A 21,189-nucleotide genomic window follows, 5' to 3' on the forward strand; every position below is an offset into this window, starting at 1 on the left:
TGTCCTGCAAAAAATAAATAAATAAATAAATAAAACTCAGTTTTTCATTCACATTTCTATTTCTAATCATGAGCATTAGAGATGTGAGATGTAGAACTGAGCAAGAGTTGAACAACTTAGGTTTGTAACTGCACAGGACCACTTATACGTGGATGTTTTTCAACCAAATGCAGATGAAAACACAGTATTCCCTGGATGTGAAACCCAGTTTGGCTGTATCCCCACCCAAATCTCATCTTGAATTGTAGCTCTCACAATTCCCAAGTGCTGTGGAAGGGACCCAATGGGAGGTAATTGCATCATGGAGGTGGGTGTTTCCTATGCTGTTCTCATGATAGTGAGTAAGTCTCATGAGATCTGATGGTTTTATAAAGAGGAGCTCCCTGCACAAGCTCTCTCTTTGCCTGCCACCACCCATGTAAGACGTGACTTGCTCCTCCTTGCCTTCCACCATGATTGTGAGGCCCCCCAGAGACGTAGAATTGTGAGCCCATTAAATCTCTTCCCTTTATAAATTACCCCATCTCAGGTATGTCTTTATTAGCAGCATGAGAACAGACAATACACCCACACATACAGAGGGCAGACTTTTCCTATACACAGTTCTTCAAGGCCAGCTGCAGGTCTTGAGCATGCTGGGATTTGGGTATATGCAAGTGATCCTGGAACCAATCCTCTGAATATACTGAGGAATGACTGCAACTGCAGAGGGATTAGAATTTTATCCTGTTGATTGACTAACCAAATGATCAGTGGTTAAATGCTTCTGCCATCTAGAGAAGCACTGTAACACTTAGGCTCAGGGTCAGAGAAGCCTGGGATCCATTCCTGGGTTCTGCACGAATGCATGTGTGACTCTAGGTAAGCCACTTAATGTTCTGTGCCTCAGTTTCCTCCTCTGTAAATTGTAAATCATATCAGAACCTATTTCATGGGGATATTGTGAGAAGTGAGATGAGATGGTGTGTGTAAAGTGCATCACAGCACACCTAACATGTTGGTAATGTCACTTCCTACTATTCTGGATGTTGTTGATGCTGATGGAGATGAAATTAACCATGGTGATGATGCTGATGACTATAATAGTGAAGTTGGTGTCCTTCTGCTATCCCATACCCCATTCTCTGAGAAAGAACTTGAGCTGGGAAGATGTCTAACAGCTGGTGTTTTGCATTTTCTCAGTAAGACAGGCAATAAAGCCGTCTTCAGTTGTTACGCATGTGGGGTAAGTATGGGGCTTGAAGACAGTTGATTTGGGAAAGTGGAATAAGCTGAGAAGGTACCAGGCTCCTTTCCTGGTTTCCTTTGAGAGCCAGAATTACTGCGGGAACCAGACTGGAATTACGGCTTTCATAGGACTGCTCCTCATACCTGTTGCTGGTGTGGGTTAATGAGCTACCTTGAATCAGCCCAATTACACCCGGCCCTCTGTCTTTCAAATGCGACAGATATTCAGGGCAGCACCAAAATCCACCTACCTATGTCCAGGTCTCTCCATTGTCTCAGGCTTAGAGGCCAGGAGACAAGATTCCTATAACCCAAGAAGACGAATGTTTAGGACTTTAAATCTGCCTTCTAGCATCCAGATGTTTTCTGCCTCACTAAAGCCTAAAGCAGACCCCATTGGTCATGGAATTGGTAAAGGGTAGGAAGAAGGTGGGACCGCCAGTACCTCCTTCTAAATCATGACTGCAGATTCCATTATGTCCCTCCCTGTTGGAAAGGAGAAGAAAAATGAATAGGAATCCAGCACCGCTACCCGACGTCTGCTCCAAAGAAGCTGTTGTGCTTAGGGGCACTAAAACAGAAGTCAGAAGACCTGGGTTTGACTCTTTGCTTCTCCACGACCTCCTGGATGACCTGGGGCAAATCACTCCCACCCAAAACTCACCTTCCTCATGCTCAACATAGGGTAAAAGTCCCAGTTCGAACCATTTTACTAGGTTGTAATGAACATTAAATGAGATAAAGGATGGTGTGCTGGACTGCTGTGAAAATGCCGTTTAGTAATAGAATGATCCCTCCAGCAGTTACTTAAGGAGGAGAGAGAAACCCATTAGGGAGAAATCCTCCTCACCTAGCCTAGCAGTCAGGCACAGTCTCAGAAATTCCTATATCTGTACTAAAGTTTCCACCCAACATAAAATAGCACCTTGGGAAATTCCAGGAAAAATATGAGGGAGAGGAGGGGGAGGAGAATGAAAATGAAGAGTGGTGAGATGAGGGAATATAACTGTATCAGTTCAGATGTTTTCAGCAGCAAGTAATTGACTCAAAATAGCTTAAATAATGAGACAATTTATATTCTCAAATAAATGCATATCTAGTGGAGACGGAAGGAAGGCCTCAGGTAAACTATGAGACAGGGCTCAACAATACCATCAAAACCCCACATGTTTTCCATCTTCCCCTCTGCCATCCTCAATATACGTAGGTTTCCACAATGAAATACCACCTTACCCTGGTCAGCATAGCCATTATTTAATTTAAAAAAAAAAAAAGAAAGAAAACAGATATTGGCATGAATGTGGTGAAAAGGAAATCCTTATCCACTGTTGGTGGGAATGTAAATTAGTACAACTTCTGTGGAAAAACAGTGTGGACATTTCACAAAGAGCTAAAAGTAGATCTACCATTTAATCCGGCAATCCCGCTACTGGGTATCTACCCAAAGGGAAAGAAATCATTATATAAAAAAGACAGCTGCACGTGTATGTTTTATTTCAGCACAACTCACAATTGCAAAGACATGGAATCAACCTAAGTGCCCATCAACCAATGAGTAGATTAAAAAATTGTGGCATATATATATAATGAATATAGATATATAACAGAATACTATTAAGCCATAAAAAAAGAATGAAATAATATCTTTTGAAGCAACTTGGTTGTAACTGGAGACCATTATCCTAAATGAAGTAACTCGGGAAGGGAGAACCAAATATCAGACATTCTCACTTCTAAGTGGGAGCTAAGCTATGGGTACGCAAAGGCAGACCAAGTGGTATAATAGAAATGGGAGCCTCAGAATGAGGGAGACTAGGAGGGAAGTGAAGGATGAAAACTCACCTCTTGGGTACAATTCACACTGTTCGGATGATGTGTACACTAAAACCCCAGGCTTCACCGTGACAAAATTCATCCATGTAACCAAAACCATGTGTATTCCGAAAGCTATTGAAATAAAATTTTTTAAATAAACAAATAAAATGAAATTATCCAAAGGAAAATATTCTATTATAAATACATGTGGCTGTGTACATTCATTGCAGCACTATTCACAATAGCAAAGACATAGAATCAAACCAAATGCCCATCACTGATAGACTAGATAAAGAAAATATGGTACATAGACACCATGGAATACTATGCAGCCATAAAAAGGAACAATATTATGTCCTTTGCAGGAACATAGATGGAGCTAGAAGCTGGTATCCTCAGCAAACTGACACAGAAATGAAAAACCAAACACCACATGTTCTCACTTATAAGTAGGAGCTGAACTATGAGAACACATGGACACAGGGAGGGGAACAACACACACTGGGGCCTATTGAGGGCAGGGAGTGGGAAGAAGGGGAGCATCAGGAAGAATGGCTAATGGATGCTGGGTTTAATACCTGGGTGATGGGTTGATCTGTGCAGCAAACCACCACGGCACACATTTACCCCTGTAACAAACCTGCACATCCTGCACATGTACCAAGGAACTTAAAATAAAAGTTGAAGAAAAAGAAATTAAGAATAAATAAATAAAATAAAATAAATAGCCAAAATATTCATATATACATACCCATATCTGTTTATATATGGGTATAGGGTATATACATATACATATACGGCTATTATATATATGGGTATGTTCACCTGCCTCCTCATGAACTCTAGATAGCGTCACAGGTTCTCAGCTGCATGTCCTGTACACCATAGGAAAAAGAATGAAGAAACAGGAAAAATAGCTAACCTCTGTTATGTCTCTTTCTATGTCTCCTTGGAAGGGACACCTGTTACCATGTCTCCTTGTAAGTTAGGAAATCTTTCCTAGGAGAACGCAGCAACTCTCCCTCATATATTTCATTGGCCAGAACTGGGTTCTTGTTCACTGACAAAGGGAGAGGAATTTCCAAGTCTGATCCTGACCTGTGCTGTTCAATGCCATAGCTACTAGTCACATGTGACTATTTTTTAAATTGTGATATAACTTACATACTGAAAAAAATGCATTATTTTAAAATGTACAATTTCACATTTTTTGTATATTCACAAGGTTGTGCAACCATCACCACTATCTAATTCTTGAACATTTTCATTGTCCCAAAAAGAGACCCTATACCGATTCCTTCCTTCTCCCCAGCTCCTTGTGATCACTAATGTTATTTTTTGTTTCTGTGGATTCGTCTATTCTAGACATGTCATGTAATCGGATTCATGTAACATGTGTTTTTATGTCTGGTTTATTTCATTTGGCATCGTTTTTCCAAGGTTCATCCATGTTGGAGCATGTATAAGTACTAATTTCTTTTTATATTCTATTATATAGATAAACTACCTTTTAAATATATCACATTGATCAATTGATAGACGTTTAGGTTGTTTCTGTTTTTTAACTTTTGTGGATAGTGCTGCTGTGAACACTCATGTATGAGTTTTTGTGTGGCTATGTTTTCAAGTCTCCTGGGTATTTACCTCACAGTGGACTTGCTGAATCATATGGCATAATCGAACTTTTATGCCTGAATCATATGGCTGAATCTAACTTTTGGAGGAACTGCCAAACTGTTTTCCAAAGCAACTGCACCATTTTACATTCCCACCGGCAAGGTATGAAGGTTCTAGTTCTCTACATTCCCGCCAATACTGGTCATTTTTATGTTTTTGGTTTTTTAGCGACTGATTCTCATTCTGTCACCCAGGTTATAGTGCAGTCACATGATCCTAAGCTCACTGCAGCCTCAATCTCCCAAACTCAAGGAATCCTCCTACCTCAGCCTCCCGAGTAGTTGGAACTACATGCCACCACACCCAGCTAATTTAGCCACCACACCTGGCTTATTAAAAAAAAAATTTTTTTTTTTTTTTTGCAGAGATGGGATCTCCTTATGTTACCCAGGCTGGTCTCAAACTCATGGGCTCAAGTGATCCTCCTGCCTCAGCTCCCCAAAGTGCTGGGATTACAGGGGTGAGCCATTGTGCCCAGTTCTCCATATTTTTTATTATAGCCAATGTTATTGCTTAATTTTAAATAATTTAAGTTAATTAAAATTAAATAAAATTTAAAGTTTAATTCATCAGGTGGCTAGTGGAATGTCAGGGTTTAATTCCACTAGCCACATTTCAAGTACTCAAGGAACTGGTTTCTGTCTCACCTGTCTTGAAGCTCAGACAGAAATAGAGGCATAGTTTGGATCACAGGCTAGAAGTTTCAAAAGACTGTGATGACTATCAAGACATGTAAAGGAAACTGCAGACCCCTGGACAGCTAGGGCAAGAGACTACAGGCAGAGGACTACAACAGAACACCTGAAGCCCTGAAAAGAAGCTTGGGTGAGACTCTTTGGGAAACTAAGGCATCAAAAAGCTGCTGGAGCTAGGTGTGGTGGCTCACACCTGTAATTCCAGCACTTTGGGAGGCTGAGGCGGGCAGATCACTTGAGCTCAGGAGTTAAAGCTAGCCTGGGCAAGTTAGCAAAACCCCATCTCTAAAAAAAGATACATAAATGAAAAATAAAGAAATAAAAGCTGCCAGGAGAAATTGAGGGGAAAGAACACACAAAAATCCAGACAGAACACATGCCAAAAATAGACCTGAGAAGACCGTAAACCTTCACCCAGGGTTGATCTCAAGGCTCAGGGAGCTGCTAATTAATAAAGATCTTCCTTGCCAGTGTGCAAAGACTGAGAAGGGTTGCTGTTTTTCAAATGCCCAATTGTATTACTCCATTTTCATACTGCTATAAAGAACTGCCTGAGACTGGGTAATTTATAAAAGAGAGGTTTTATTGACTCATAGTTCTGCATGGCTGGGGAGGCCTCAGAGAAAGAAAGAAAGAGAGAGAGAGAGAGAGAGAGAGAGAGAGAGAGAGAGAGAGAGAGAGAGAGAAAGAAGAAAGAAAGAAAGAAAGAAAGAAAGAAAGAAAGAAAGAAAGAAAGAAAGAAAGAAAGAAAGAAAGAAAGAAAGGAAGAAAGGAAGGAAGGAAGGAAGGAAGGAAGGAAGGAAGGAAGGAAGGAAGGAAGGAAGGAAGGAAGGAAGGGAAAGAAAGAGAAAGAAAGAGAAAAAGAAAGGAAGGAAGGAAAGAAGGAAGGAAAAGGAAAGGAAAGGAGGAAAAAAGAAGAAGAAAGAAGGAAAGAAGGGAAAGAAGGGAAGGAAGGAAAGAAGGAAGGAAGGGAGGGAGGGAGGCAGGGAAGAAGGAAGGAAGGAAGGAAGGAAAGAAAGAAAGAAAGAAAGAAAGAAAGAAAGAAAGAAAGAAAGAAAGAAAGAAAGAAAGAAAGAAAAGAGAAAGAAAGAAAGAGAGAAAGAAAGGAAAGAAAGACCGTCCAGCAATACTAAGTTATGTGTATCCCCCAGAGGTTCATGTCGTGCTCCCTCCCACCTCCAGGCCAAGCCTTTGTGCATGTTATTTCTTTTGCCTGAAATGCCCTTACACACTGAGGCCACTCGGAGAATTTCCAATGTCTTTCAAAAATCAGCTCAAGAATGAGACCAACCCACGACCTGGGATGATTTAGGGGCTCCTCCTGGATGCTCATACAATTGACACCATTGTCATATCATATACTAGGGTCTATTGCAATCGTTGGTTTACACAGCCATCTCCACCACTCCCTTATGAGCCTTGATTACAGGAATATTTTTCTCATTTCTTTCATCCTGTGTCCAGCATCCCGTGAGCCAACACGGCTCCTCGCCAATGTGGGAAGAATAAATAAGTGAATAAAATGAATGACATCTCCATGTGCCTTAAGATACCAATTTGCTTATCTATGAAAGCAGGCTAGATAATAACAGCTCGACATTCTGTGACACCGTGAATTTGCATTTGGTGGATAGAGTCATTACTGGGGATTCAAAGTAAAATTTTAAAGTAATCCCATTCAATAGTGGGCAAAGGATGTGAACAGACGTTTCTCAAAAGAAGACATAGATGTGACCAACCAGCATATGAAAGAAAAAAAGTTCAATACCACTGATCATTAGAGAAAAACACATCAAAACCACAATGAGATACCATCTCACACCAGTCAGACTGGCTATTAAAAAGCCAAAAAATAACAGATGCTGGTGAGGTTGCAGAGAAAAGGGAACGCTTATACACTGTTTTTGGGAGTGTAAATTAGTTCAACCATTGTGGAAAGCAGTGTGAAGATTCCACAAGGGGCTAAAATCAAAACTCCCGTTCAACCCAGTAATGGAATTGATTCAGTATATACTGAAAGTGGTACATGTGCAGGTTTGTTATATAGGCAAACTCGTGTCTGGGGGGTTTGTTGTACAGATTGTTTCATCACGCAGGTACTCAGCCTAGTACCCAATAGTTATTTTTTGTGATCCTCTCCCTCCAGCCACCCTCCACCTTCAAGTAGGCTCCAGTGTCCATTGCTTTCCTCTACGTCTCCATGTGTTCTCATCAATTGGCTACCACTTATAAGTGAGAACATGCAGTATTTGGTTTTCTGTCCCTGTGTTAGTTTGCTAAGGATAATGACCTCGAGCTCCATCCATGTTTCTGCAAAGGACATGATATTCTTTTTTATGGCTGCATAGTATTCCGTAGTGTATATGGACCATGTTTTCTTCATCCAGTCTGCCACTGATGGGCATTGGGGTTGATTCCATGTCTTTGCTATTGTGGATAGTGCTGCACATATGTAAGTATGTGACTTTACGGTAGAGCGATTTATATCCCCTTTGGACAGATGATTGTTTAATTTCAACTGTGACCAGCACTAGAAAAGAAGCATACAAGTTACTATAAGAACATAGAATTTGGTCTGGAACATCTCCTTGAGGAATTTATATTGAAGCTGGAAACATAATGTTGAGTAAGGCTTAGCCAGGTGAGGAAAGGGAAGAGGAGCCAGACCACAGAAGCCACCCACGCAAAGGCCTTGGGGCCAGAAAGAGGTTGACAGAGTCAGTAGCCCAGTGAGCCACGGAAAGAGGACTAGGCTAGGAGGTGTATTTAAATCAGTATCCTCCAGGTGAGAAGTTTAAAAAATTCTACATCTTATTTTATTAGAAATAGAAAATCTCTGTAAAGCAGCCAAGACAGTTTTTTGTGGGTTTTTTTGTTTTGTTGTTTTGGTTTTTTTACCCTTTCTTCCCTATTCTCATACAATTCAGACTTCAAATAGCCATTTCCTACCCTGCCTCAAGGCACCTCACCTGGAGCATCCCTGAAACTCTGTCAATTACAGCAGTCCACTTATTAATTCCTCCACCGATAAGGTTTCCCCGAGAGCAGGCCCGGGCACCTTGGGGGACTGAATGTGAAGTTGAGCTATTATAGCACACTCCCAGACGCTGCTGGACTATTTGAGACTGCTGATGAGATCTTGCTGTTCCCTGAGCAGTTAATCTGCAATATCTGAATGTCTTTCTCATTCAAAGGGGGGGAGGTCTGTTAAAAAAAAAAAAAAAAAAGAAAAGAAAAGAAAAACACCCTGCCACTCAAACTTTTTCCAAGCTTGCTGTCACAGAGGGCTCTGTTCCCCTCTCTGTTGATACTGTTTGAACACTGTCAACAGTACCAGCCAGACCACCCCCCCTCCACCCGGCTGCCTTAGCGACCTCCATTATTTATGACAGAGCGTGAAATTGATTGTGGTTGAAAGATCCACACTGGAATCAAATGAACTCCTCAATTATTGCTGCACGAATAAATCCCTGCTTCCGGATTTCCCCAGGGGAGCAGGCATCTAACCCCACGTTCAAGGTAATAGGTATTTCTAGATGGAAAATACAGGTGACTCTATCATAATGATTGTCAAGTGGGAAGATTCCCAGGGTGAAGTGATTCTCTCCCTTTCTGTCCTCCTTCCTTTAACAATTTCGAAGGAAATGTGTTCTAACAATCTTCTCATTGTGTGCCTACGCGATCTTCTCCCAGCTGCTGGGTACATGACAGATATTTCCATAGTGTGGGTTTTGGTCATTTCCAATCCCTTTTCACAGGAAATATGCAGTGAGTGTTAATGGGGTTACAGAAAGATTAATAGAGCTTTCAGAGTGTTCGGGCCTGGCTGGTATTTCTTCTACAAAAAGCCAACAGCTCAGGAAAATTTAATGATGAAGCTTAACCCATTAAGACAACAAAAAGGCAACCTCTACCCATCTTGAGCTTAATCTTATTTCTCTTCCTGATCATACAGAGGCTTCCTGGTTAGGGGAGAGAGGGAGAGAATTCAGGGAGCTGAAGGCTTATTGCATGCCAGGCCCTGAGCAGGGCACATTCACAAATATCGATGATCAAAAACCAATGATCATGGGCCATATTCGTCCCACAGATGCATTCTGCTTGGTACGCCCAATGGTTTGAGAAAGTAAGAGTTTGTAAATTTTATACACAAAACCTAAGTTTTCTTGAAATACTGGGAGATCTGGCAAGAGGGTACCCTGTAGCCCTAGTGAGTAGGAGCTGAGGAGTGTTGCGTCTTTAAGTGGCAAAGGGCAAGGACCTTCTAAAACGCCACTGTTCAGCCCAGTTTGCTAATTTACCTAACTGGGCCCTGTAGGCATTTGATCGTGTGTGCCCTGATCGTGACTTCCCATGTCACTGAGGTTGACACTGCTACCAAGTCATTTCCCATAGAAGCTGTGACCACATGCTGTCCCAGTGCAAGGAAGAGAAGGCTGAGGCGAGGCTGTCTTTGAGTGTATGTACCTCATTATAACTTCTGGCAGCCAGAACAATGTCTGCAGCCTAACTAAAAATTAAAAATCAGTCTTTTTTTTTTTTTCATTACGACGTTTTGTAACTGCCGTCTACTTCCATCCTCTACTCTCTCTAATGGCCCACATCTTACAGACTGGTTTGGAATTGCTGGGATAGAGAAACCAGAAAAAGAAAGTAAAGGAACGACATTCACAGGACTTTGGGCACATGTGTGCCTGTTATGAAGCCCAGGGGACTAATCAAGTTATCTGGAGAGAAGGATGGATGCAACCTGACGTTGTGATCTTCATCCATCAATTCGGAGGGGTCATTCTCACCATTCACATCTAGAAATCTTTTCACTTTCCTGATGAATCTTGGCATTTTGTGCTGTGCAGTACCTTCTACCCACGCAGGAAATGGTAAGGTTTCCAGCTGTCTCTAGATCTTAATATCTGTGACCAAACGTTTCACTTGCATCCTGTCTTGTGATTATTATCAGTGGATTCACCTACTAACCATATTGCACAAGACCATGTGGTATTATTGTCTCTATGTCATGCCAATCATAAGTTTCAGAACAAAAGCATGGTGAAGTCAGATCAATTCAAATCCCCCATGAAGTCAAATACACAATTCATATACAAAAGACAAGTAGGCAACGTTGTAATTGCCAGTCAATCATGTAGCCATGAGTTTTTTAAACATGTCCAGGTGAATTTGCTCTTGCATAGTCCTCTGGATCATGTGCTTTCAAAGGAGACTGACCATCGTGACAATCCATGACTGGACTAAGGACTCAGGCACAGGCAATGACCATCATATGTGGGCTGCTGGGAAGGTGCCTTGGAAAGAATCCTGTCTAATAGGAGCATTTCATGATATATGGTGGCATCCTGAGTCAATCAAACCCTCTCTTCTGAGCCAGTTAATACTGAAGGAGAAAAGGGGAAACATGTCACTGGACTTCAAACTGTCACACCTAGTGGTAGAAATATATTGTACCTGTTCTAGGTGAAGCCTATCATGCATCTCACTCTAACAATAGCTGAGATCCAAGAGAATGGTGCAGCTCAAGGTGTGAGATCCCGCTTTCTAGTTTTCCCTTAATCAGCCTATGAATGCCAGTTTTACCACCCACTGAACTGCAGTTCTCCTAAATCTTGGTGCTCTGAGTCTTACGTGCTTGCCCAGCAGTGAGTTTGGTCTTTCCCCTGATTTCTCCTTCCCAAATGTCTCTGAGAAGTGTCAAAGAGTCAAAGATCCTAACACTTGTCTACACATCAGTCCTGCTCCCATTCTCCAGCTGCTAGTGAAGCAGGAACCACATACGTCTTGGAACACAGAACCCAGAACCCAGAAGGTACAACTTCTGGCCTGGTGACAGCCTATGGAGGCTTCAACTGCCCTTGATGTCTCAAGATGTCTTGCTCCTGCCACCAAGTGAGAAGGAAATCTGCAAACTTCACCAGTTAAGTCAGCCAAGACCTCACAATTTAAGCCTAGCGGCTACTCCACCAATAGCTATGGTTCCTCCAACTTAATGGCTCTGTTGCAACTTACATAAATTCAACTAAGTGAGGAAAGATCTACAAATTGAGAAGGAGAACACTGCCTACCATCAAATACGGTTGTGATGGATCCTCCAGCAAATGGTTCAAATTAGAAGCAACAGAGTCAGCTATTCATAGAGCAATTATTTCAGTACAGACACTTATGCACACACACACACACACCCCCCATCATTTTCCCAAGGAGAGGTCTTGACCAGCAACACCAGCTAGGTGAAGATGGCAACAGCCATCCAGTGCTCCAAGAGCAAACAGACCCTTCCTGAAGCTTGTTCCAGTTATTTAGTGAGCCACCAGCATAGTAGTGCTACCAGGTTTCAAGACTGTTATGTTCTCCAGCTTTCTGGAAGAGGATCACCGGATTATACGTTTGCTGAAAGAGATCTACAGCCCCAAGAAGCCTGGTTGGGCCTAGGCTTTCCAAGGTTATATCAACGGAGCTCTTTCACTGTCTTCCCCTGCCTCTCTCTTGGGACCTCAAAAACATTTTAAAAGGCCAGGAGGGGGAATGACACCATCCCATTCTTACACTCTGATGCCCCAAAATCTCCAACTCAAATCTACAAGTGCCCATGGATATCACCTCTAGCACCAAGAAGTTACCTCTCTACCAAGAAATTTACAAAGAAATGCACAACCCCAACCATACTATGGAATAAACTTCCACTACAGAAAGTAATCAGCATGTTCTTTTCTTTGCACCATTATTGATTGACTAAAATATATATAGTATATGCCTTACATATTTATATTCTATGGATTTTCTTCCAAATCAAGAACTCTCCATTCTAGTTTTCATCCTGTCATCCACAAGTCTTCCAAATGGTAGATGGGCAACAGAAAAAATACTTGCATCAATTTTCTAACTTTTCTTATGCATCAATCCCCTTATCTTGCCCCTCAACTACTAGGAAGATGTAAGCACCAGAGAGCTTTTTATTTATTTTTTTATTTTTTAAGACAGGGTCTCATTCTGTCACCAAGGCTGGAGTGGTACAGTGGCTCTGTCATAGCTTACTGCAGCCTCAAACTCCTGGGCTCAAGCAATTCTCCCACCTCAGTCTTTCATGTAGCTGGGACTACAGGCACATGCCATCACGCCTGGCTAATTTATTTTATTTTGTAGAGACAGGGTCTTACTTTGTTGCCCAGGCTGGTCTTGAACTCCTGGCTTCAAGAAATTCTCTCACCTCAGCCTCCCAAAGTGCTGAGATTATAGGTGTGAGCCACCATGCCTGGCCCAGAGTGTCCTAAATGATATTTCTTAAGAGTTTGCTTCTGCCCTGGAATTGGGTGATGTTCTCTTCTTCAAAGCTGATGTTTCTCACACGTTGGGAGGCCAAGGGGGGCGGATCACGAGGTCAGGAGATCTATACCATCCTGGCTAACACAGTGAAAACCCGTCTCTACTAAAAATACAAAAAACTAGCCGGGCGAGGTGGTGGGCGCCTGTAGTCCCAGCTACTCGGGAGGCTGAGGCAGGAGAATGGCGTGAACCCGGGAGGCGGAGCTTGCAGTGAGCCGAGATCGCGCCACTGCACTCCAGCCTGGGCGACAGAGCGAGACTCCGTCTCAAAAAAAAAAAAAAGCTGATGTTTCTCTTCTTCAATTCTTTTGCCACATTTCAACAAATACCAATTTCTACTTCATGACAGTCCCATAAAACTGCTGCCTCTGCTACTAACTAGCTGTGTGACTGTGAGCAAGTTATTTAACCTCTCTGTGCTTGATTACATCTTATGTAAAATGGGGATAAAAAGAGCAACTATCATAAGACGGTTATGGGTGTTGAGTACATCATTATATGTAAAGAGCTTAGAACAGCACCTAGCACACATGTAGGTGCTTATTAAATGTTTTCATCCTTTTGCTTTTAGGAGCTCATGGCCAGGTGCCGAAGAGGGAGGGATACAGAGGTGTGCCTGAAGTCAAGGAAACCTGACAGCGGCTCGCAACCCAGCCTTGGAGGAAGGGGAGAAGGCGGATCTGTGAAGGAATCCTAGATCCTACAGAAGTGACTCAAACTGAATCCTTAAGCAAGAGTAGGACAAAGTCAGGAGGATGGTGCTAGGAAGTGCATTCTTGGCAGGGGGAACCGCTGTGTAAAAGCTCAGAGGCAGGGAGGGGCCTGGAGAGCTCCTGGAATGACAAAACACAGCCTGGCAGGAACACAGAGTTTCCTGTGGGGAGTTGGGAAGAAGGGAAAAGGCCAGAGTTGCTGTGGGACCCAGACTGTGGAGGGCTCTGTAAGCCGTGCTTCATGCCTGGCTCTTATCCTGAGAGCAAGAGGAGATACCAGAGGGGTCTGAGCTGGGCAGTGGCGAGGTCAGATGGACATTTTAGCAAGACCACCCAGCGTGTAGTGCAGGGAGTTAGAAGGAGTGACCCTGGTGGCAGGGAGGCCGGGCAGCATGCTGGAGTGACACCCAAACGGAGATAAGAAGGGCTGAATAATACAGAGGTTGAGCACTTTCCAGCTTTCAGCCCTAGCTGTCTTTCCAGGGTTCAGGCAGCTTTGAACCTTGACCACGTTTCTCTCATAATTTCTCTTCCATAATCAGAAATATTGAGGAAGGGGCCAGGGCACACTTAAAAGCAGACGTTCAGACTCCCAGTGTGTGACTACAGGTATGTTGATGCGGAAACTGAGGCACAGACAGATTAAAGTGACTTGTCCAAGGTGACACGGCTGATGAGTTGAAGAACCAGGAGAAAAATTGCCAGGGTACAGGCTACTACTCTTAAGTTGGTGTTGTATGAGGTATTTCCACCAACTTTAAGTCTTGCAACTCTCTTAGGAGGTGTTAGGAGTATTTCTAGTTCACAGATGGAGGAACTGAGGCCATGAGCACTGGGAATCTCAGCACACAGAAACAAGTCATAGTATTCAGGATCACAGCCAACGTTCATCATTGAGCACTCAATGAGTGTCGGGCACCACAGGTAGGTTGTACATGTGTGAACTCATCTACTCCTCACAGAAACCCTCTGGTATAGTTTGGCTGAGTCCCCATCCAAATCTCATATTGAATTGTAGCTCCCATAATTCCCACGTATTGTGGGAGTAACCTGGTGGGAGGTAATTGAATCATGTAAGTAGTTTCCCCCATGCTGTCCTCATGGTAGCAAATAAGTCTCTCTAGATCTGATGGTTTTATAAAGGGTTTCTCCTTTTACTTGCCTCTCATTCCTTCTTGTCCGCCACCATGTAAGACATGTCTTTTGCCTTCCAAGATGATTGTGAGGCCTCCCCAGCCATGTGGAACTGTGAGTCCATTAAACCTCTTTTTTTTTTTTTTTTTTTTTGGAGACAGAGCCTTGTTCTATCCCTGAAGCTGGAGTGCAATGACATGATCTCAGCTCGCTGCAATCCCTGCCTCCCAAGTTCAAGCAATTCTCATGCCTCAACTTCCCAAGTAGCTGGGATTACAGGTACCCCGCCACCATGCCCAGCTAATTTTTGTATTTTTAGTAGAAACGGGGTTTCGCCTTGTTGGCCAGAGTGATCTCAAACTCCTGACCTCAGGTGATCCTCCTGCTCGGCCTCCCACAGTACTAGGATTACAGGCGTGAACCACCACGCAAGGCTTAAACCTCTTTTTCTTTATAAACTACCCAGTCTCGGGTATCTTTATCGGCAACATGAAAATGGACAAATACACCCTCCGGGAAGGAGACCAAAGACAGCGAGGATAAGCCACTCGCCTGAGGCCACACGGTAAGTGCTGGAGGTGAGACTTCCACCCAAGCTGCCAGACCCCACAGCCCATACTCCTCAGGGCCCTGCTAATCTGGCTTTCATGAACAGAGTCCATATTGCAGCGGGAACAGTTGGGGCTTGAGAGGTGACCTAAGTTCTCTGCTCATGTTTTTCAACTGTCACACTTGGGATATCCACTGCCTGCTTCACTGGCATGTTTCCGGGCAAGGATCCCAAGTGGTAAGTTTGGGCCACTAGGTGCTTCCCTGGAAGACCATAAAGCACATTCAGAATTCAAGTCACAAAGCCGGAAATGCCAGCTCAGTCAGTAAATGCCTGCCTAGCCTACAGAAAAATGGGGAAATTTGAAGTTAAAGGGCCAACGTGTCCTATTTTTCAAATATGAAACCCAATACCCAGACAACAACAAAACTTGATCCGGATTTCCCAGACCTTGCATCCTTCTATAGTCCTCATTCTTTTTTTTTTTTAATTTAATTTTTGTTATCATACTTTACATTCTGGGATACATGTGCTGAATGTGCAGGTTTGTTACGTAGGTATACATGTGCCATGGTGGTTTGCTGCACCCATTAACCTGTCATCTAGGTTTTAAGCCCCACATGCATTAGGTATTTGTCCTAATGCTCTCCCTCCCCTAGCCCCGCACCCCGCTACAGGCCCCAGTGTGTGATGCTCCCCTCCCTGTGTTCATGTGTTCTCACTGTTCAACTCCTACTTATGAGTGAGAATATGTGGTGTTTGGTTTTCTGTTCCCATGTTAGTTTGCTGAGAATGATAGTTTCCCGCTTCATCCATGTTCCTGCAAAGGACATGAGCTCATTCTTTATTATGGCTGCATAGTATTCCATGGTGTATATGTGCCACATTTTTACTACTCAGGATTCATGACAAGCCCATTTCATTCATTCGCCTACGTGGTTCCAAGCCCTAGTTAGTTTGTTATGGCAACAGAGCAGTCATTCTTACTGTTAGCCACTATTTGTGGTTTCCTCCTTCAAAAGACTAAGTTCATTGAACTTCCCAACTCCTCCAACTTAAATGGGGCCAGGTGATTTCCTTTGTCTAGTGACATGTGAGAAGTTACCTGTGACTCCCAGATAGAAGAAGCCTTTAAGATCCAGCGTGAAATCCACCATATTTCCTTCCCTTCCTTGGTGATTGGAAGCAGCCCAGGTGCTGAAAGCTTCATCCGTCAACTGGAATACCAGAGTGAGGATGACGTGGGGAGTTCAGCTCCGACTGGACCCATGATGGACACAGAGTGTGAGCAAGAAATTAACCCTTGTCACTTATGACGGCAGCATGACCTGGCCAGTCCCAAAGGATATGAGGAGAGACATGATACAGAGAAATACGAGCTGCCCCTGACCTCAAGGTAATGGCAGGCCAGTCCATAGAAAGACCAGCACAAAGATAACAGTACGTATGGCCCCTGTCCAACCTCTGAGGGTCTATCTCAAGCAGTCTGCTTTCCCCTACACACAAGCACTCATTTACCAACCCATGCACCCCTGGGGAACTGTCTGGGAGGAGGTCATGAGTATGTGAGTGCCCTTCTCCAAGAGAGGAACTAGCTCCCCTCCAAACCTTATTTCCTGAAAAGCACATTGAAAGGATATGTGGCCCATCTGGAAAACTCATTGTTCTCTAGCCGGGTGTTATGGCCTTATTTATCCTTGAGTCAGGAATCGCCCTGTGGGCAGCTGTACAAACTCCAAGGGAAATGGGATATCGATTTTTAGTCCCTCAGATCACACACACACACACACACACACACACACACACACAGCCTCCTCCACAGCAGTGTGGCTTCCAACCTTTTTGTCACCAACACTTTCTTGTTCTTTTTTTCCCCTTCGGTCTCATGTCTAGAAAGACATTCCCCCATTTCCCCCAAAACAATGTAGTAAGTAATATTTCTTCCTTCCAACCAGGTGACATTTCCTTTTCTTTGAATGTCATTGCAGATTTTAATATGCCATCCTTTGTCAACAATTGGTCTTTCTTTTGCTCTGTGTCTGTGGCTCACAAACTCATTGTGTTCTATTAGTGCTCCTGTCTCCCATCCCCATAGATTCTGACTGTGTCTGAGCTGGTGCCCAGGATTCTGAGTTTAAGCAAAACCACCCTGGTCACTGTCGTGCTGGTAGTCCATGGGTCATGCTGAAGAAATGGCGATTTTTAATGCCCATCAGAAAGGTATTATATGTACATTCCCAACTTCAGTGAGTGTGTGTGGCTTGAAGATACCCACTGACTTGCCTCAACCTCACTGCCAAGGGCAGTCCAGATCGCCATCAACTGTGTCACCAGCATTGCAGGCTCCTGGCTCGTCTTCCTGTCTTTAACTGCCCACCCCCAGCCCATCCTCCATGCCACACCACCACATCCAGCATCCCACTCTTAGCCACAAAGTCTCCTTGAGAGCCCTATTGCCTACAGCAGGCCTTTACTGAGCACTTATTGAATGCTACACAGGCATTATGCTGAGCTCCTTACATCTGATACCTTATTTAATCTCCACAAAATCCCTAGGATATAGAGTCATTTTTCAGTCCTACTATACAGAAGAGAAAACTTTTTTTTCATTATTATTTTTAGTTCTGGGATACATGTACAGGATATGCAGGTTTGTTACATAGGTAAATGTGTGCCATTGTAGTTTGCTGCACCTATCAACCTATCACCTACGTATTAAACCCGGCATGCATTAGCTATTTTTCCTAATGCTCTCCCTCCCCCAAACCCCCGACAGGACCCAATGTGTGTTGGTCCCCTCCCTATATCCATGTGTTCTCATTGTTCAGCTCCCACTTATAAGTGAGAACATGCAGTGTTTGGTTTTCTGTTCCTGCATTAGTTTGCTGAGGATTATGGCTTCCAGCTCCATCCATGTCCCTGCAAAGGACATAATCTCGTCTTTTTATGGCTGCATAGTATTCCATGGTGTATATGTGCAACATTTTCTTTATCCAGTCTATCGCTGATGGGCTGGGAATGTAAGTTAGTTCCAATACTGTGGAAGATGGTGTGGCAATTCCTCAAAGATCTAGAACCAGAAATACCATTTGACCCAGCAATCTCATTACTGGGTATATTCTCAAAGGAATGTAAATCATTCTATTACAAAGAGACATGCACATGTATGTTTATTGCTCTTCACAATAACAAAGACATGGGTGTGTCCTCTAAACCCCAAAGACCCCTCATCCCATGCGAGGGGCACAGCCAGAGGAGGGCCAGAAGGGCTCTCTGCTGTCCTCTTGGGTGGGATCAAGGCACCACGGGGAAGATCTTGTAGTGGCAGAGCAAGGACTGGAGTCCAGCTTGACTGCAAAACCCGTGACCTCAGTTAATCCTTCACTCTTTTCCCTCCCTCCAGGGTCAGGCTTACAGCAGGGAGTTTGCAGTCTGGTCCCTGCCGCCTCTAGCAGCCGGGTCCTGCCTGGGTCCTCCCTCCTGCATGCACAGAACATCTATCTCTGTTTCAGAACCAAGCTATGATTTGCCACTTACAACCCATGCTGTGCTAGCTCATCTCTCTCTGGCTTTGCAAGCTTGATTTCTATGGTTTAAAGTGTCCTTTTCTTTCCTTTTCATGTGAAGAGTTCTATTTACTTAAATTCCACTTACTCAGATCAAATGTCTTCTGTAAACTTTTTCCTAATTCCTTTCCAGCCACCCCAGAACAAGGATTTTCAACCATCTCTTAGGGCCCTCATCACAGAAAACCCACATTACAAAGCTGTGTTGATGAAACCGAACCCCTCTCTATAACCACAGCACCCAGCATGGAACATTCAGTGCTAAATACATGTTTCCTACAAGAATTGCAACAAATTACTCTTAGTTGTTTACCAAGTCCAAATGTTTCTCAGGAGTTAAAAACTTACCATGCAAGGGAGATGTGAAGCATGTGTATCTTACATAGACAAAGATGTTCATCATTGGCAAAATAATTGCAAATAACTCAAATGACCATCAACAGGGCTATTAGTTAATCAAATTAAGGACATATGCTATAATGGAATACTACACAGATGTTCAAAAAGAATAAAGCACATTTATTCTGACATGAGGAAATGTTACATAAAAAAAAACATGTTGTAGATCGGAAGAGAATAATTACCATTAAAATTATAGTGGATGGGCATGGTGACTCATGCCTGTAATCCCAAAGCATTGGGAGGCAAAGGCAGGAGAATCGCTTGAGGCCAGGAGTTGGAGACCAGCCTGGACAATATAGTGAGATGCCATCCTACAAAAACAAAAAAAGAATTAATTAGCTGGGCATGGTGATATGTGCCCTGTAATCCCAGCCACTCAGGAGGCTGAGGTAGGGGGGATTGCTTGAGCCCAGGAGTTTGAGGCTGCCGTGAGCTGTAATCATGCCCCTGCACTCTAGCCTGAAGGACAGAGTGAGAATCTCTCTCTAAAAATAGAACTAACTAAACAAATAAATGATAAAATTATATACGTAAAGTATAGGTTAAATATAAGTGTACTCACAGAAAAGTGCTTGGCATTATATGCACCAAAATATTGAGTCATTTCCTCCTCCCATGTAAAAATTGAAAGACGTTGTTAATGTCTTACTTTAATAAATTGTCAGATTATTCTGTATTAATAATGAATTTATTTTATGTGTTAAAGATATATTTGGAACCTGGCGCGGTGGCTCAAGCCTGTAATCCCAGCACTTTGGGAGGCCGAGACGGGCGGATCACGAGGTCAGGAGATCGAGACCATCCTGGCTAACACGGTGAAACCCCATCTCTACTAAAAAATACAAAAAAAAAAACTAGCCGGGCGAGGTGGCGGGCGCCTGTAGTCCCAACTACTCGGGAGGCTGAGGCAGGAGAATGGCGGGAACCCAGGAGGCAGAGCTTGCAGTGAGCTGAGATCCGGCCACTGCACTCCAGCCTGGGTGGCAGAGTGAAACTCTGTCTCAAAAAAAAAAAAAAAAAAGATGTATTTGGAGGCCGGGCGCAGTGGTTCACACCTGTAATCCTAGTACTTTGGGAGGCCAAGGTGGGTGGATCACTTGAGGTCAAGAGGTCGAGACTGTCCTGGCCAACGTGGTGAAACTCCGTCTCTACTAAAAATAGGCAACTCAGCTGAGCATGGTGGTGCACGACTGTAATCCCAGCTACTTGGGAGGCTGAGACAGGAGAATCACTTGAACCTGGGAGGTGGAGGTTGCAGTGAGTTGAGATCGCCCTACTGCACTCCAGCCTGGAAGACGGAGCGAGACTCCATCTCAAAAATAAATATATATATATATATATATATATATATATATATATATGAGATATACACATATATACAGAGAGAGAGAGGGAGAGAGAGATGTATATATTTATATGTGTGTGTATATATATGCACGCGTGTGTGTGTGTGTGTGTGTGTGTATATATATATATATATTTGGAAAAGAAAGTGACACCAAGTTGGAACCTCCTGGGAATGCAAGCTTTGTTGGAAGATGTGGTCAGCCTCCTTGGGTGAATGATTCGAAAGGGCCTCCCCTCATGTGCACATATCAGTTGGGGATGTCTGCCAGAGCCCAAGCAGTGTGGCCTTCTCTCTTCATGGGAGCTTCCTTGAGAAGAAGCCACAGGTCTGCATCTGTCCCTGTTCTGGTCCCGTGTCAGAGGATGCAGTCTGAAAAAGCAGAGCTCTAATCTCAGATGCAACACCATCCTTGGGTGAGGGAGGAACTCCAGGAAACAGTGGGCATCAGGACCTTGAAGGAGAAAGACAAAAACGCCACATCCGCGGAAGGAAAGAAGCAAAGATGTATTAAGTGCCTGATTTGTGTCTCGGTCTTTTTAGATACAACATCATATCTGATTTTTCCAACAACCCTATAGAATACATGTTCATATCCCCATTCTACAGATGAGAAAACTGAGGCTCAGAAAGGTGAAGCAATTTACCAAAAGGCATTTAACTACTACAAAAGAGAATAGATAGTAAAACCTACTCACTCAACAAATGCATGCATACTTTGGACATATTG

Source organism: Macaca fascicularis, chromosome 20 (assembly GCF_037993035.2).
Source record: "Macaca fascicularis isolate 582-1 chromosome 20, T2T-MFA8v1.1".
Taxonomy (NCBI): domain Eukaryota; kingdom Metazoa; phylum Chordata; class Mammalia; order Primates; family Cercopithecidae; genus Macaca; species Macaca fascicularis.